Raw genomic sequence first — 1,012 nt, 5'->3', positions numbered from 1 at the left:
TTTTTTCCCCTCTAATCTCCAGGAGATTTCATAGTTAGAGATTTGGGATACATCAGCAGGTGTCAGTATTATTCACCCCTGGTGTGAAGTTAATCTTGGTTTTGAGGAAACCAAGGGCAGTGAATGGCTAGCTCCATAAAGATAATCTGGCAAATTAATGGATGCACTGTGTACTTTTAATGGGATTTCTTCCATCTTCATGGCCTTGTGATTGCCATAGACAGCTTAGCATGCCCTTCTTCTTCCTCCTGCTCCAAACTTGGGTGAGAGCCTGTGGTTGAATTTCCCTGGAAGAGAACTAGAGAGGGCAGCATTTTGGATTGGAAAGTGTTTGTGGCTGGCTTAGCTATCCAGAGTTTTCCTTTCTGAACTTGCTGCTGTGGTATCACAAATGTTCATGTAATCAGAAATACATGCAGACACTGATATTCCCCATGTGTCAGTCCTTCAAAGGGAAGAAAGAGAGGAAAAGTGACTCTGAAACCAGTTGTTCCATTATTCCCCATTCCGTGAGCAATGAGTAACCAATGGCTTAGGCCATGTCCCAGTGACCCAGCCAGGGTAGGAGAGCTGCAAATGTGTTCCTTGCCTTTGCATGGAGCAGACTTTGGCCAGTCACTCATCCATTGCTTGAAGCCAGTTTCCTGATGTAACAGGGATATACCAAGAATTTTTTTCAGCTGCCAGTTTAGGAAGAGAAGAGAAACTTAGCATCAAAACTAAAGATAGGAGCATGGCCAAAGTCGACTAAGATATAGTCTGCTCAAGTATTTTATTTAACCTGAAGGTTTATGGCAGTGTTATGTCTGGATTTTATGGTCGTTTATTTATGATAGTCTTAAATCACTGCATTTGTGGAATTTGGTTAGGAGTAACCCTTCTGCAGTTTTTCTTCTCCTCTTGGCCTGTGCTTTAAATAAAATGATGTCACTTGCTTGGAGAACATTAAATGCCATGTAAGCATCATGTCATAAGAAACTAAACATGTGCATTGAAGAATCTGGCAAGGCAC

General features: G+C 41.8%; 1 protein-coding gene across 1 annotated transcript in view; it reads left to right on the top strand.

Moving 5' to 3' along the window:
• Nucleotides 1-1,012, top strand: part of TNIK (TRAF2 and NCK interacting kinase) — a gene marked incomplete at its 5' end in the record, with an annotated part of 128,025 nt that overhangs the window by 64,177 nt on the left and 62,836 nt on the right. The window lies entirely within an intron of this gene.

Source organism: Acanthisitta chloris, unplaced genomic scaffold (genome assembly GCF_000695815.1).
Source record: "Acanthisitta chloris isolate BGI_N310 unplaced genomic scaffold, ASM69581v1 scaffold7737, whole genome shotgun sequence".
In the NCBI taxonomy this organism is placed as follows: Eukaryota; Metazoa; Chordata; class Aves; order Passeriformes; family Acanthisittidae; genus Acanthisitta; species Acanthisitta chloris.
Note: the sequence above shows the minus strand (reverse complement) of the source record. Positions and strands in the feature narration are given on the sequence as shown.